Genomic DNA, 15,516 nt, shown 5'->3' with positions numbered 1-15,516 from the left:
GGCTTATAAAGCTTTCGTCAGATGCCTGGAAAGGTTCTGATAGAAGCTTGAAAAGATTTTGGCAGATACTCGGAAATTTATCATCAGAATCTCGAAAAGTTTCTGGTAGAAGCTTGGAAAGCTTCCGGTAGAAGCTTGGAAAGCTTTCGGCAGAAACTACGAAAGCATTCGGCGGAAGCTTGGAAAGCTGCCAGCAGAAGCCAGGAAGGCTTGGAACGCTGCCGGCAGAAGCTTGGGAGGGTTCTGGAAGAATCTTGAAAAGCTTCCGATGGAAGCTTGAAAAGCTTTTGGCAGATACTCGGAAATCTCTCAGCAGACTCACGAAAAGCTTCTGGCAGAATCACGAAAAGCTTCCCGTAGAAGCTTGGAATGCTTTCGGTAGAAGCTTGGAAAGCTTTCGGCAGAAACTTGGAAAGCATTCGGCAGAAGCTTGGAAGGCTTCTGACTGATACCTGGAAAGCTTCCGACAAAAGCTTGAAAATCTTCCGACAGAAACTTGGAAAGCTTCCAGCAGAAAACTTCCGACAGTAGCTTGGAAAGCTTCCAACAGAAGCTTGGAAAGCATCCATAAGAAGCTTGGGAAGCCTCCGGCAGAAACTTGGAAAGATCCCGGCAGAAGTTTGGAAAGCTGCCGGCTGAAGCCTGGAAATCTTCAACAAGAAGCTTGGAATGTTTCCAACAGAAAGCTGCCGGCAGAAGCCTGGAGAGTTTCTGACAGAAGCCTGGAAAGCTTCCAATAGAAGCTTTTAAAGTTTTCGGCAGAGCCTTGGAAAGCTTTTGGCAGAAGGAAAGGAAAGCCTCTGACAGAAGCTTAGAAATCTCCTGACAGAAGCTTGAAAAGATTCTAGCAGAGGCTCAGAAATCTTTCGGCAGAATCTCGCAACGCATCTGGCAGAAGCTTAGAAAGCTTCCGGCAGAAGTTTCACCAGTAACAATGAGGTTTTGTAATGGTTTTATGGAACTCTTGTAGAGCAAATGATGGGTTTCACGATCGTACTTAAATGATACTTGATGGTCTACAGCTTTTCGATGAACGTACGCCGAATGGAGTGTTTCATGACCGTAATAACACTAAAATATTACTTGGATTGGAAAGCTTTCGGCAGAAAGTTGTAAGTTACCTGTAGAAGCGTGAAAAGCTGTCGGCAGTATCCTGCAAAGCTTCCGGCAAAAGCTTGGAAAGCTGCTAGCAGAAGCCTGGAAAACTTTACCCTGATGCTTAGAATGCTTCCGACAGAAGATTGGAACGCTGCCGGCAGAAGCGTGAAAAGCTTTCTGCAGATACCTGCAAAGCTTCCAGCAGAAGCTTTTAAAGCTTTCCTAAAGTTTGGAAAGCTGCGAGAAGAATTTTGGAAATTTGGCAGAAGATTAGAAAGCTTCCGGCAGAAGCATAGAAAGCTTCCGGCAGAAACTTAGAAAGCTTCCTGCAGAGGCTTATAAAGCTTCCGGCAGAAGCTTAGGAAGCTTTCGATAGAAGCTTGGAAAGCTTCCGACAGAAGCTTAGAAAGCTTCCTGCATAAGCTTAGAAAGCTTCCTGCAGCTTAGGAGCTTCTGCATGCTTGTGAGCAGAAGCTTCTGCAGAAGCAGAAAGCTTTCTGCAGCTTAGCTTAGCAGAGCTTGCAGAAGCCAGGAGAGCTTTCTGCAGAAGCTTGGAGCTTCTGCAGCTCAAGCTTTCTGCAGAAGCTTTCTGCAGGAGCTTGGAAAGCTCCTGCAGCAGAAAGCCTCCTGCAGCTTGGGAGCTCCTGCAGCTTGCTCCTGCAGAGCTCCTGCAGAGCCTGGAAAGCCTGCAGCAGAGCTCCTGGAGCTTGTGCTCCTGCAGCAGAGCTCCTGCAGCCAGGAGCTGTGCAGAAGCTTTCAGGCTTCCTGCAGCAGGAGCTTCCTGCAGCTTAGGAGCTCCTGCAGGGGAAAGCCCTGCAGAAGCAGCTCCTGCAGGAAAGCTGCAGGCTTGCTTCCTGCAGAAGCCAGAGCTTCCTGCAGAAGCTTAGAAAGCTCCTGCAGAAGCAGAGCTCCTGCAGGTGCTTCCTGCAGGAGCAGAGGCTCTGCAGGAGCTTGGAGGCTGCAGGCGCTCCCAGAGCAGGCTCCCAGGAGCTCCTGCGGAGCAGAGCTCCTGCAGAAGCTTGTGCTCCCAGAGCTTCAGGGAGCTCCTGCAGAAGCTTCAGAAGCTCCTGGAGCTCCTGCAGAAGCTTCAGAGCTCCTGCAGAGCTTAGGAGCTCCTGCAGGCCAGGTGCTTCCCTGCAGCTTAGAGCTCCTGCAGCAGGCTCTGGAGCAGGAGCTTCCCAGCAGCCAGAGCTCCTGCAGCTTCAGGTGCTCCTGCAGAGCCAGGAGCTCCTGCAGGAGCTTGGAGCTTCCTGCAGCTAGGAGCTGGGAGCAGAAAGCTCCTGCAGAGCTTGCAGAGCTGCTCCTGCAGAAGCCAGGAGCTTCCTGCAGGCTTGCTTCCTGCAGAAGCTTGAAAGCTTCCTGCAGAGAAGCTCAGAAAGCTCCTGCAGAAGCTTAGAGCTTCCTGCAGAAGCTTAGAAAGCTTCCTGCAGAAGCTTAGAAAGCTTCCTGCAGAAGCTTAGAAAGCTTCCTGCAGAAGCTTAGAAAGCTTCCTGCAGAAGCTTAGAAAGCTTCCTGCAGAAGCTTAGAAAGCTTCCTGCAGAAGCTTAGGAAGCTTCCGACAGAAGCTTAGAAAGCTTCCGACAGAAGCTTAGAAAGCTTCCGGCACAAGCTGAGAAAGCTTCCGGCTGAAGCTTAGAAAGCTTGCGGCAGAAGCTTAAAAAGCTTCCGGCAGAAGCTTAGGAAGCTTCCGGCAGAAGCTTAGGAAGCTTCCGGCAGAAGCTTAGGAAGCTTCCGGCAGAAGCTTAGGAAGCTTCCGGCAGAAGCTTAGGAAGCTTCCGGCAGAAGCTTAGGAAGCTTCCGGCAGAAGCTTAGGAAGCTTCCGGCAGAAGCTTAAGAAGCTTCCGGCAGAAGCTTAAGAAGCTTCCTGGCAGAAGCTTAGGAAGCCTGGCAGAAGCAAGGCTTCCGGCAGAAGCTTAGGAAGGCTCCTGGCAGCTTAGGAAGCCTGGCAGAAGCTTAGGAAGCCTGGCAGAAGCTTCCTGCAAAAGCTTCCTGCAGAAGCCTAGAAAGCTTCCTGCAGAAGCCTAGAAAGCTTCCTGCAGAAGCCTAGAAAGCTTCCTGCAGAAGCCTAGAAAGCTTCCTGCAGAAGCCTAGAAAGCTTCCTGCAGAAGCCTAGAAAGCTTCCTGCAGAAGCTTAGAAAGTTTCCGGCAGAAGCTTGAAAAGCTTCCGGCAGAAGCGTGGAAAAATTCCGGCAGAAGCTTAGAAAGCTTCCGACAGAAGCTTAGAAAGCTTCCGGCAGAAGCTTAGGAAGCTTCCGGCAGAAGCTTAGAAAGCTTCCGGCAGAAGCTTAGAAAGCTTCCGGCAGAAGCTTAGAAAGCTTCCGGCAGAAGCTTAAGCCTGGCAGAAGCTTGTAGCTTCCGGCAGAAGCTTAGGAAGCCTGGCAGAAGCAGGAGCCTGGCAGAGCTTAGGAAGCCTTCCGGCAGAAGCAGGAAGCTTGCAGAAGCAGAGCTTCCGGCAGAAGCTTAGGAAGCTTGGCAGAAGCTTAGAGCTTCCGGCAGAAGCTTAGCCTGCAGAAGCAGAAAGCCTGGCAGAAGAAGCTTCAGAGCAGAAAGCTTCCTGCAGCAGAAAGCTTCCTGCAGAAGCTTAGAAAGCCTGCAGAAGCTTAGAAAGCTTCCTGCAGAAGCTTAGAAAGCTTCCAGCAGAAGCTTAGAAAGCTCAGCAGAAGCAGAAAGCTTCCAGCAGAGCTTGAGAAAGCTCCAGCAGAAGCTAGAAAGCTTCCAGCAGAAGCTTAGAAAGCTTCCAGCAGAAGCTTAGAAAGCTTCCAGCAGAAGCCAGAAAGCTTCCAGCAGAAGCAGAAAGCTTCCCAGAAGCTTAGAAAGCTTCCAGCAGAAGCTTAGAAAGCTTCCAGCAGAAGCTTAGAAAGCTTCCAGCAGAAGCTTAGAAAGCTTCCAGCAGAAGCTTAGAAAGCTTCCAGCAGAAGCTTAGAAAGCTTCCAGCAGAAGCTTAGAAAGCTTCCAGCAGAAGCTTAGAAAGCTTCCAGCAGAAGCTTAGAAAGCTTCCAGCAGAAGCTTAGAAAGCTTCCAGCAGAAGCTTAGAAAGCTTCCAGCAGAAGCTTAGAAAGCTTCCAGCAGAAGCTTAGAAAGCTTCCAGCAGAAGCTTAGAAAGCTTCCAGCAGAAGCTTAGAAAGCTTCCAGCAGAAGCTTAGAAAGCTTCCAGCAGAAGCTTAGAAAGCTTCCAGCAGAAGCTTAGAAAGCTTCCAGCAGAAGCTTCAGAAAGCTCCAGCAGAAGCTTAGAAAGCTGCCAGCAGAAGCTTAGAAAGCTTCCAGCAGAAGCTTAGAAAGCTTCCAGCAGAAGCTTAGAAAGCTTCCAGCAGAAGCTTAGAAAGCTTCCGGCAGAAGCTTAGAAAGCTTCTGGCAGAAGCTTAGAAAGCTTTCTGCAGAAGCTTAGAAAGCTTCCGGCAGAAGCTTAGAAAGCTTCCGCCAGAAGCTTAGAAAGCTTCCACCAGAAACTTAGAAAGCTTCCGCCAGAAGCATAGAAAGATTCCTGCAGAAGCTTTGAAAGCTTCCTGCAGAAGCATAGGTTAGAAAGTTTCCTGCAGAAGCTTCGAAAGCTTCCTGCAGAAGCTTCGAAAGCTTCCTGCAGAAGCTTCGAAAGCTCCCTGCAGAAGCTTATAAAGCTTCCTGCAGAAGCTTCGAAAGCTTCCTGCAGAAGCTTTGAAAGCTTCCTGCAGAAGCTTTGAAAGCTTCCTGCAGAAGCTTTGAAAGCTTCCTGCAGAAGCTTAGAAAGCTTCCTGCAGAAGCTTAGGAAGCTTCCGGCAGAAGCTTAGAAAGCTTCCTGCAGAAGCTTAGAAAGCTTCCTGCAGAAGCTTAGAAAGCTTCCTGCAGAAGCTTAGAAAGCTTCCTGCAGAAGCTTAGAAAGCTTCCTGCAGAAGCTTAGAAAGCTTCCTGCAGAAGCTTAGAAAGCTTCCTGCAGAAGCTTAGAAAGCTTCCTGCAGAAGCTTAGAAAGCTTCCTGCAGAAGCTTAGAAAGCTTCCTGCAGAAGCTTAGAAAGCTTCCTGCAGAAGCTTAGAAAGCTTTATGCAGAAGCTTAGAAAGCTTGGGAAGCTTCCGAAAAAAGCTTGAGAAGCCTCCGAAAGAAGCTTGGGAAGCTTCCGACAGAAGCGTGGAAAGCTTCCGGCAAAAAATTGTAAAGCTTTCGGCAGATACCTGGAAAGCTTTAGCTAGAAGCTTGGAAGAATTCCGAAAAATAGCTACCGGTAGAAGCCTGGCAAGCTTCCGACAGAAGCCTGGAAGGCTTTTTTCAGGAACTTTTAAAGTTTTCGGCAGAAGTTTGGAAAACTTCCGGCAGAAACTTGGGAAGCTTTTGACAGAAGCCTGGATAGTTTCTGATAGAAGCTTGGAAAACTTTCAACAGAAGCCTGAAAACCTCCCGACAGAAGCTTGAAAAGCTTTCGGCATAAGCCTGGCATGTTTTTAAAAGAAGCCAGTAGCATTTAGGTTTTATAATGGGTTTATGGAAGTCTTGTAGAGCAGATGATGGTTTTCATGACCGTACTATACGCATAAAAATCACTTTAATAAAAAAAAATACAGTGTAGTAGTATACTGCCGCTAACCGCAAGTCGAGCACATCTGTATATGGAGCACCATATACAGACGTGATCGACTTGCGGTTAGCGGCAGTATAGGTTGTGCAGAAATGACATGGCACCACTAAGCTAGCAATATGGGCTTCGTGGCCGTGCGGTTAGCGACGTTAATCGTCTAGACGCATGTGCTAGGAAGTGTGGGTTCGAGTCCCGCCCCGGTAAGGAGGAAACTTTTCGTGATCGAAAAATTCTCCACTGGTTGTTATGTGTCTTGTTCGTTGTCTTACGCTAGGTGTTAAGTGCTCAGTCTGTACGACCTCTGGTCGAATACGGTGTTCCTGCCTTAACATAATAAATAAGAGAGAAGAAATACTAAACAGACTGCAGGATACTATCACGCCATAACACAATTATTCGAAAACAACATCGATTGTATGTCATACCCCAGAAACCCATTGCCCAGAAAGTGATTCCCCAGAAATTAATTCCCCTGAATGCACTACTCCCCAGAAAACCATTCCCCAGAATACCACAATCCCCAGAAAGACATTCCCCAGAATGCCTCCATCCCCCGAAAGACATTCCCCAGAATGTCCTATTCCCCACAATACCATACCCCAGAATGCACCATTTCCTAGCTTAGACTAAATACTATTTATTTATCATCAGACTAAGGCCGGAGTGGCCTGTGCTGCACATAAAAGACTTCTCCATTCAGCTCGGTTCATGGCTGCACTTCGCCAACCACGCAGTCTGCGGAGGGTCCGCAAGTCGTCCTCCACCTGATCGATCCACCTTTCCCGCTGTGCACCTCGCCTTCTTGTTCCCGTCGGATCGTTGTCGAGAACCATTTTCACCGGATTACTGTCCGACATTCTGGCTACGTGCCCGGCCCACCGCAGTCTTCCGATTTTCGCGGTGTGAACGATGGATGGTTCTCCCAACAGCTGATGCAACTCGTGGTTCATTCGCCTCCTCCACGTACCGTCCGCCATCTGCAACCCACCATAGATGGTACGCAACACTTTCCTTTCGAAAACTCCCAGTGCGCGTTGGTCCTCCACGAGCATCGTGCAGGTCTCGTGTCCGTAGAGAACTACCGGTCTTATAAGCGTTTTGTAGATAGTCAGTTTGGTACGGCGGCGAACTCTATTCGATCGGAGCGTCTTGCGGAGTCCAAAGTAAGTACGATTTCCAGCCACTATGCGTCTCCGAATTTCTCTGCTGGTATCGTTATCGGCGGTCACCAGTGAGCCCAAGTACACGAATTCTTCAACCACCTCGATTTCGTCACCACCGATACAAACTCGTGGTGGGTGGCTCACATTGACCTCTCTTGAGCCTCTTCCTATCATGTACTTCGTCTTCGACGTGTTGATGACTAGTCCAATCCGTTTAGCTTCGCTTTTCAGTCTGATGTAGGCTTCCTCCATCCTCTCAAAGTTACGTGCCATGATATCAATGTCGTCGGCGAAACCAAATAACTGGACGGACTTCGTGAAAATCGTACCACTCGTGTCAATCCCTGCCCTTCGTATTACTCCCTCCAAAGCGATGTTGAATAGCAGACACGAAAGACCATCACCTTGCCGTAACCCTCTACGGGTTTCGAAGGGACTCGAGAATGCCCTGAAACTCGAACTACGCACATCACCCGATCCATCGTCGCCTTGATCAACCGTATCAGTTTATCCGGAAATCCGTTTTCGTGCATTAGCTGCCATAGCTGGTCCCGATCGATTGTATCATATGCGGCTTTGAAGTCGATAAATAGATGATGTGTGGGCACGTTGTATTCGCGGCATTTCTGCAATACCTGACGTATGGCGAACACCTGGTCTGTGGTAGAGCGTTCACCCATAAATCCCGCCTGGTACTGCCCCACGAACTCTCTTGCAATTGGTGTTAGTCGACGGCATAAAATTTGGGAGAGTACCTTGTAGGCATACTTTTAAAGAAGGAGTCATCTACTCCTTTGGCTTATTCCAGGTAAATACATAATCCAAAAAATGGAAATCATATATTCTTACGACCCATTGCATTTCATACTCAACGATTATGCCAAATGGTCATTATGCCAAACGGCTTTATGCCAAACGGCATTATGCCAAATGGCATTATGCCATATGGCCTTCCCCCAATATGAACAACGAGTGTAATGGATTATATGCACCTTCGATTATATGTGAGCCCTAACAAACATATCAAATGGTCTCCATTCCGGGCAAATGCGTGCTTTAAAATAAGACAGCATATGTCGTTTTGCCTGATTCCGGGCAAATGCGTACTTCAATATAAGTATTTTTGCATAGAAATATGATAGTATCCAGTATTTTTAATTTATAGAAATGACAGCGAAAAACATAGTTTCTTAGACTGATACCTTTTTCTGGGGAACGGGTCATTCTGGGTTTTTGGTTTCTGGGGAATGGGTCATTCGGGTTTTTTTTTCTGGGGAATGGGTCATTCTGGGGATTTCTATTCGGGGAAATTGAGCATTCTGGGGAATATCATTCTGGAGAATTGATCGTTCTGGGAAATGGAATTCTGGGAAATACCATTCTGGGGAACTGATTCTGAGGATTGGTATTCTGGGCATTGACATACAACCGAACGATCTTGTTCAAGACAATAGAATAGAATCTACCAGCGAAATGTATTACAGTCATGACGTAAGGGTAGAAATAATCGTTGAGCTTCCTTAGTTCCTCCACTGTTGGGTCTTTTACCCTAGGTAAATATAAGTTTGAAGAACTTTTGGCAGTAAATTGCTTTTAAAATTAAACGCGCGAAAAAAAATACGTCCTACTGAGAGAATAGCGCATTTTGATCTCCACAGTGATAGGGAATTCACGAAAGAAGGCTGAAAAAGTCACAGTCAAAGACTGATCAAATTCTCTGCAGAATGCAGGGGATGGAAATTGAAAATCTACCCCGCAGAAACTGAAAATGTATCTTTCATATTTCGAAAAAGCTTCTTACAAAAACTGGAAAAACAGAAGCAGAAAAAGTAGAAATGCTAGCGAAACTTTGAAAAATGTTTGCGAAGTTTTTTTTTGGGAAACACTTCTTCACAATTTGTTGAACTGTTTTGTTGTCTGGAAAACCATAAAAGATAGATCAATATTTTCTTAAAAGATCTCAATATTTAAACTGAAATGATTATTATTAGTATGCTTACATCAAACCGTTACTGAACTCTTTTCGTATAGAGCCAAAGTGGGTGTCAAATCTACAAAAATACTCCTTGTTCTCCCAACCAACCCCCGGGGCCATTACGTAGGGTTTACTTCATACCACAGTGCCCGTAAAAATTCTTCACCTATCTACTCTACGCGTTTAAACAGAGGCTATGCAAACAAGGCGCTCTCAGCGCTTCAAGTGCAAAACACAGCATTTAGTGGGCTCGGTACGACCGACGGTGCGACGCAATCTCTCCTTCACAAAAGACACTCTCAGAAGATCCGCCAGCAGCCAGGCTCAGGCAGCAACAATCCAACCCGAAACGAATGCGATCAGCACGATCGCGCCTCACACTGCATCCCTCCACCGCACCGTCGCAACTATCACGCTCGGCTCATGGGACGCACGCTTTGCATGAATGGACCTCCGCGTCAAGAGCCTATTGCGTCCAGCCAGCCTACCTTTTTTGGCATATCTGCTCGCTCACCTTCAGGCCGGGGCTGGGGTTTTCTACACTGCGCCGAGTGGCTGACGACTTTGCTGGTTGACACCGTTGACACACACAGAGAAGCAGATTCCATTAACGTGGGTATGTGCTGTGAGATTTCATGAACGGGTAACAAATAAACATGCGCAGCATGCGAGGAAACTAAAAATTAGTCATATTCAACTAATAATCACTTGAAATATCGCATACCCTCAGCACAGCAGTAATCAACCAAAGACGACGACGCCAACGACGGAGAGCTGGAATCGATGGATCGTTCTCGCGAAATAGGCTTATTCTCGCTCACTGGCAATAAGCCTGCTTCTGGTAAACAGCAGCGGCAGCGGCGACACGGCGCGGCGTGGTAACGACGTCGACAGGGATCGGAGTGCAGAACGTAGGTAAATGTGCGCGCGCGATCCGCTGCGAATTGGTTTTGATTTGTAAATTTTTGCAGTCTCTGTTCGATCGCGGTGTCGCGCGCACTTGTTCTTCAACTTCAATTGGTACTGTGGTGGAACGAATCGGGCTGATCTTTTCGGTTAGTGTTGCAGCATTTGTGAATGCTTTGCATTGGTTCGGTGTTTATCGATCTGATTTTGACAGTCAGTTGATGATCGATCGGTTTTTTGAAGTGAGTTGAAAATTTTCCACAAGATATTTGCGGTTCCCTCACTGTGTGCTAAGACGACTTTCGATTTCCGATCAGCGGCGCTGGTGAAGCCGTGGCGAATCGAGAAGAAAACGAATTGAGTGATTCTAACGATCGCTAGATCCATCATCATCATCAGCGATCACCTGTGACAATCTGCGAGCCTTATAGTGAGTAAGTGACGAACCTCGAAACGAAACGAAAACACAGGTGTTGGAGGTGAGCGAAGTGAATAAATTATCGACCTTTCAGCAGTACGTGCGAAGTGTGTTCGAAGCAAATCGCTTAGAAAAGCATCCCAGACTTGCGAAAGGATTTTGAGTGTCTTTGGAGCCGGTTGACTCAATAGAAGTGGTTGGTTCTAAAATTATAGAAACAAAAGATTCAGTGAATGTGAGGTGTCTCGAATCAGGAGAATATTTTGTTTTATCAATTTGGAAGTAGAAGATTGTGGTGATAAGTGCCTTCAACATTTGAATACGAGAAGCAGAGCGCTAAATTGCTTCTGGCTTTAAGATAGTGGAATCAATTAACAACCATTCCTCAGATTGTAGACTTCAAAGGAGAATAAACAATAACCCCATTCTAAAAATACCCGTTTTTTGTTTTGCCGCATCCGAAACCGATTGACGTGTTTTCGTTGACTTGGTAAGTAAGTAGGTGCTATAAAGATCTATTGCCTTTTTCACAAGGATTTCATATTTGAATGAATGGTGAAGTTTTTCTTAGTTCATTATATTAGAGATTTTATGGCTTCCATGGTGAATAGATATGTTTGTTATTGTTTTAAAATATTTGTATTGTTTGATATGGATAGTTTATCATGAGAATTTTATCAAAATCAAATTAACCAACAATATATATTTTTAACTTTCGTTTATTTGGTTATTTTTTTTGGCTATTTTACGTTACGGAGCCAAAATCATGTTTTAATACAATTTTTCAAGATTTTTATGCACTAATGTTAGCTTTGGGGAACAGTAAGATTCGCGGTTTGGTCGATTCTATGAAATACAATAATACAGTAGGAAAGAATGGAAATTTAGGGTGCTTAAGTAATAACAATGCTGATGTTCACAAAGTTGACATTCTTGACGATGTTTCACTTCTGTAACGGGACAAACAAACATTTTCTTGGGAGACATCAACGAAAAAAAGACATACCAAAGGGAAACGACAGACATTCAAATGGACAACAAGAGGAAGACATTCGTGGTGGGGTACGACAGACAACAGACAAGGCGTACATTACGGTCTTATATCAACAACTTTCAAAAATTGGTGGACATGGGACATGTAATATAGATCAAGAGCTAATAGGCTTTGGTTGTTTTCCTCGGACTCGAAGATGTTCCGTTAGCTCAGTTCTGGGGCGACGATGCTCCTCACAAGCCCACACGACGTGATTAGTTTCCTGATAATCTCTGGAAAGATGTGCATTCAGAGTGTAGTGATAGGACATTAGACGATACATGGTTCGAATGAAGTCTTGTTCCATATTAAATTTTTTGAACCATGGACGCTTCGACACCTGCGGGCGAGTTGATGTACAGCCAGCTTCCCAACCCCCAATTTGTCCATTTCTGTTGCTGTTCAGGGTTTCCTAACAAACTAATGTGAAAAATTCTTCGAAGGTGATTTTTCGATCGTAAATGTCATCTTCCATAGCGTCCAGCTTAGACAAAGAGTCCGCTTTCTCATTTCCCGGGATCGAGCAATGAGAAGGTACCCAAGCCATGGTGATTGTGAATGACCATTTTGGTAAAGCACTCGAAGCTTTCCATATCCCATTCAATCCCAATTTGTAAACTTATATTTTACGCGTGGAATGTCTTTAATGAGCTCGCTCGTTTGAGAGGTATTGTAAGAAATGTTGGAAGGCAGAACATTCAGTAGAACTTTAAAAGCCATATGGAAAATGTTAGGCTGGACAGCCCAATTTTGGAATGCTATTCTTGAATTACTATTTTTCAACCTTGCATAATTTTATGACCTTTTAATCTATATACATAAACATGAATTTCTGCTTTTCTGTTTGATCCTTATACATAGATTCGAAAACTACTGAATTGATCGGTGTGAATATTTGTATGCAAGGGTCCTTGGAGCCGGAAAAGGTTCTTATAGTGGTTCCATACTCCTACCCCTCGTGAAAAAGAAGATAAGAACAACATAACTTGGTCCCGGAACTCGTCGTAAGCCCAAACTTACTGATCGCCAATTGTATTATTTTCCACGGAATCCAACAAGAATATGGAGAAGCGACTAGAGTATGCTCAAAAATGCTGTTCTGGTACAAAATCCTATTCATAGGCAAAAGAAAATTTCCCTTTTTCGGGACCGACAGACTGGTTAGGGCATGAAACAAACCAACTACTGGATTGGATAAAAAAATGCGACCGTCTGCATAGCATAGTGTTGGTCATGCTATGGTTTGAGGTACTTTTAGCTCAAAAATCTTAACGTTTATTAATAATACTATGGTTCGTTTAATTTATTAGCATTTTGTAGGATAACATGAAACTAAATAGTATACGGAAGCACTTTCAAAAGTCCATAACATTTCGCCTCTTGGGTTCATATTAAAAATAAATTTTGTGTAAGACGGCTCTAGCATGTGTTATTTACATTGCGTGAGTTTCATTGCGAAATTTTAGTCGAAGGCACAGGACGTGCGCGATATAATCGTGTGCACTCACCTCAACAATCCACATCTTAACAAATTCAATTTTTTGTGCCAATATCACCAATTGTGTCAATCACCGGAGTTGCAGCCGATCCAAACACATTGGGTTAGAGTAATATTAATAAAAGCTTCAAAGGCATCCATAATTTTTCATTATGGAACATAAAATGCTGTATTGGTAATATTGTATATTCGCCAAATTTTGGGAGAGCCGGTTCACACTTTTGATTTTTTGGTTTTTATTTTTGTAATAGTTAAAGGCGTAAAAATATGGGTTCTTTGGAAAAGTTGACCCTAATTAAGTCAAATAATCGACTACGACGATAAAATGAGTTAATTTGTTTGTTGGGAAAGATTTAAAGCAGAAAAATTTTGGTTCAGGACTTGTTATCAGTTCATTTAAGAAAAAAAGTTCCAGCATTTGAATGTATTAACGACTCAAAGTGAAATAGTTATGCATATATCAATCTTACATATTGTATTTCAGTTCCTGAAAATTTTATGACAGTTAATAGACTTTATTTTGGGGAGTAGTTTAAAATGATGCAATTTGATTCAGTACGCTTTCAGTGCGATTCAGTAATATTGGGACGAAGATCCGATTTTAATGTGTAATAAACAACAACTGTTTAACAAATTATCCAAATTTCGTCAAAATGTGGTTGTACAAAAAATAGAAAATTATTGAGCTTTTTTAGTGGAATGTTTTCACCTGTCATAAGACGAGTTTAGTACCATTCCATTTAATTCCACCACATTGTTCCACCACAATGCCAAATCAATGCTTCCGCATTCTTCCCAATCTCCGGACTTCGAACCCATCTGTAGGACCCTTGAACGGAAAGTTTGAGATCACACGATACAGAACTTAAGCCAATTAAAAAAGGTTCTCAGGGAAAAGATCTCTCCGGAAACAAGCCAAAAACTGGCAAAGTCAATGAAAAAGGCGTCTTCAGAGCGTGATTGTACGCCCAATCGGTGATTGTTAGATTTTGTAACAATTCTGTATAAGAACCTACCAAACCTGTGTAAGAACTGGGCATTAGGGTGTCCCAAAAACGCTATGTTCGAAAAGTCAGGGTGCTCAAGCTTTGTATGAAAGATAATCGCACCTGGAGCATTTCCTTAGAACAACCCTATTGACAACCTTATTGTCAATCATTATCCAAAAAGGAAAGTTTTCGTGAAAACAGATCGAAAAAATATTATAACGGATTTTAGTAAACCCTTAAACCGTAAATTCAATATTTTGGTGGATATTTCAACAATTTTAACATTTTTGACATCAAATAAAAGGAAATAAATCCGAATCGGACTATGGGCTTAGAAATTATGGCCAAAATATTTTGTTTTATAAAAAAAATGCGTAAAAAACTCTAGCCCATTTTTTTTGTACTTGCCCTCAACCAACAAGTTGCATTCGACGGAGAATCCTGTCCCATTGTTTCCTATTGAAAATTGTCCGAATCGGACTATGGACTTCGAAGTTATGGCCAAAATGCTTTTTTTTGTAGAAAAGTACGTAAAAAAGTCTAGCTCACTTTTTTTTTGCACTACCCTCCACCGATTTACTTGCAACAAGTTGCATTCGTCGGAGAATCCTGTCCCATTGTTTCTTATTAAAAATTGCCCATATCTATGGGCTCAGAAGTCACAGCAAAAAAAAAATCCATAGACAAAAATTAGTGGAAAAGTCTATCCTTTTTGCCTTTCTCGTATACTAAGTATACGGTAAAGGCTATATGATCGCTCCAAAAACAAACTTTTTATAGAAGGCCCGGAGACCCATAGTGTCATATACCAATCGACTCAGTTCGACGAATTGAGGTGATGTCTGTGTATGTGTGTGTGTGTGTGTGTGTTTTTTTTTTTTCTTCCTAAACAATGGAGGGGGAATCTGCTCAACAGACATCCTGGGTTGACCAGGAAGTGCTGGGTTAGGGGCCACCTCCAATGAGGGAGGCAGGGCTGCATCCCCGACCAGCTAAACCGTTTCCATTGCCGCCAAGCCCATCGTCCCTTCGGTACAACCAGAAAGTAATGCTTCAAAGGGGGGCCAGTGCATGACGCACCCTCGAGGTTAGCTGCGTGTCCTTGCAGCATCGAACATCGTGACTTGCTTTTTTAGAAGAACACCATGGTATCGTGCCAGCGCATTGCCGGCTTTTCAGGTGGCCTTACCACGCCCTATGTCCTCGGAAGGTGGGCAGGGTCGACTTCGCGCCTGCTTCCCTGTGCACGACTGGTATCAAGAATGATGATGCCGCGTGCACCCCAAATTGACCTTTCTGCGATAGGGCCTATTCGCCAGCACACAGAGGGACTTGCCGACGCGAGGCCTACGCCTGCCCCAGCCTTGACGAGGACCCCTTTCCGTCCTCGGGCTCGGAACCCGCCCGGTTGACCGACGCCGCGAAAGCGACGATACCATGTTGTTCTTCGCGCGGCCACTTGTTCGATAAAAGGATCGAGTTCGACCACAGAGCATGACCACCGGTATGACCCATGAAGCCGACTCCGATCCCTTGGTCCACCTCTTATTTGCGCCTGAACTAGCCATCCTTGAGTCCACGCGCCACCTTCTGTGTAGCTCCGAGACGATTTGGGCGATAGCCGATAAAACGGCGTTCCAGCCAACTTCGTCTTTACACATCCTCCGAACTAGGTTGTCCGGGGTAGTGTCCAGACCACATGTGGCAAGCATGTGGTCACGCATTGCGCGAAAACGTGAGCACACGAACAACACGTGTTCCGCCGTTTCCTCTAAACCTGCGCACACCAAACACTCGGGCGAAGCCGAGCAAGTGTGTGTGTGTGTGTATGTGTGTGTGTGTGCGCAAAACTACTAAAAAAATGTCACTCATTTTTCGGGCACTTATCCTCA

The 15,516-nt window shown here is 44.9% G+C and overlaps 1 protein-coding gene across 2 annotated transcripts in view; it reads left to right on the top strand.

The window, feature by feature from the left end:
* The first annotated feature begins 9,741 nt into the window (after window positions 1-9,741).
* LOC134204744 (uncharacterized) overlaps window positions 9,742-15,516 on the top strand; it is a 140,305-nt gene continuing 134,530 nt past the window's right edge. For both annotated transcript variants that reach the window (XM_062679562.1, XM_062679561.1), the window contains exon 1: window positions 9,742-10,594. The gene's annotated coding sequence lies outside the window, so the exon portion shown is untranslated. The remainder of the gene's footprint in view (window positions 10,595-15,516) is intronic.

This window comes from Armigeres subalbatus, unplaced genomic scaffold (assembly GCF_024139115.2).
Source record: "Armigeres subalbatus isolate Guangzhou_Male unplaced genomic scaffold, GZ_Asu_2 Contig857, whole genome shotgun sequence".
Lineage (NCBI taxonomy): Eukaryota > Metazoa > Arthropoda > Insecta > Diptera > Culicidae > Armigeres > Armigeres subalbatus.
The sequence above is the reverse complement of the archived record's forward strand: the minus strand, read 5'-3'. Positions and strand labels throughout refer to the sequence as shown.